Source organism: Ammospiza caudacuta, chromosome 3 (genome assembly GCF_027887145.1).
Source record: "Ammospiza caudacuta isolate bAmmCau1 chromosome 3, bAmmCau1.pri, whole genome shotgun sequence".
NCBI classification, from domain to species: Eukaryota; Metazoa; Chordata; class Aves; order Passeriformes; family Passerellidae; genus Ammospiza; species Ammospiza caudacuta.
In genome coordinates, this window is record NC_080595.1 from 36455063 (window position 1) to 36456512 (window position 1450).

Genomic DNA, 1450 nt, shown 5'->3' on the forward strand with positions numbered 1-1450 from the left:
AGATAGTTGAAATTTGTATTTTAAAGTATAACAAACCTCAGCTTGTGACTTGGTGCTTATAATTAAAATGAAATCTGTGTAGTTACGTTTCCTTGGGCTCTGTGTGTGTGTATATACAATAAAAATATATTCACACCTGGAAAAAGAGCTCTTGGCAGAAATCCTGTGTAAGGTCTGGACAAGAAATAATGGAATTTTGTTGGAAAATAGCAGGAAAAATAATGAAGTCAAGAAATAACTTTATGATTGCTTTTGAAAAACTAAGAGAAAATGAGACCCATGAAAATGTAATAAGCAGGTAAGTGAATGTGTTAAGGTGATTAATACTAGTAAGATGAAGCTTTTATATTTAACTGTAGTCCTTTATTGTGTTTAATAAGGAACCAGGTAGGTTACGCCTTTTGAAATAATATAATAGATCAAATAAACTTTCTGTAATTTCTAGTGTTTTTCGAGTATTTGTGTTTTGTTTACCATAAGCAATTGAACTGGACCAATTAGTTCCAGTTTATATTACTAATCCACTGACATGGTATTTTGCTTTCATTTTAAATGTGCAGGGAACACTCCAACCATTTCCATAGTCAACCTAATCCTTGAGAACATTTTGGTTACTATAGGCAAACCAGTAACCAGTTTGAAAGTCAGTAATTTCAACTTTTGTAACCAGTTTAAAAGTCAGTAATTTCAACTCTTTAAAACTTAAGATCACAGAATGAGAATTTGATTTTCATAAACTGATGAAGCACCATTTTTTGAAAGATATTAGTGTAGAATGGATGTCTCAGTTTTACTTGCTAGCAGACCACCACAAACCTCACAGCTCTTCTTATTTCTAGTTTGATAATTTTCTGTTACTGTACTGCTGTTCTTTAACTTGAGTTGAAGTTCTTTCCTTTTGAGTTCTTGTTGTACATAATCTTCTGACACATGACCAGCAGCTGATGAGGTCTCAGCTTGTAGGAGATTCTGTGTTTTGCTCCTCAAGAGTAGCATCTTGTAGTTTGTACTCCACCCCATTTTTGTTTTACTACTCTCTATCAAGTTTGCTTTCCTCCTGTACTATGTTCTACCTCTCCTTTGTTCCATCTGCATAATCCAGCTCTGTGTCATCCACAGCCTTCATCAGCTGATGAAATCCAGGGAAGACTGACACAGAGGGGCACTGAGTGCCTTGCTCCCTGTCATGCCTTTCTAGTGGCAGCGCTGAGAACAGATCCTAGGACCCCTCCTCATATCAGGTCTTTTGTCCTACCCATTTGTTTCCTTTGGGCTGGAAGCTCAGACAAGCTGTTTTCATGCACAGCTAAAAGTGCTGTTTTCATGCACAGCTGTGCTGCACAAAGAAGAGATTAGCATGATCTAAATGGGGTGATGGAAGCAGTCTGAAAGAGACCACTTTTTGATTCACTTTTTACTTCTCTAACCCAAATTGTCTTTCACTGATACT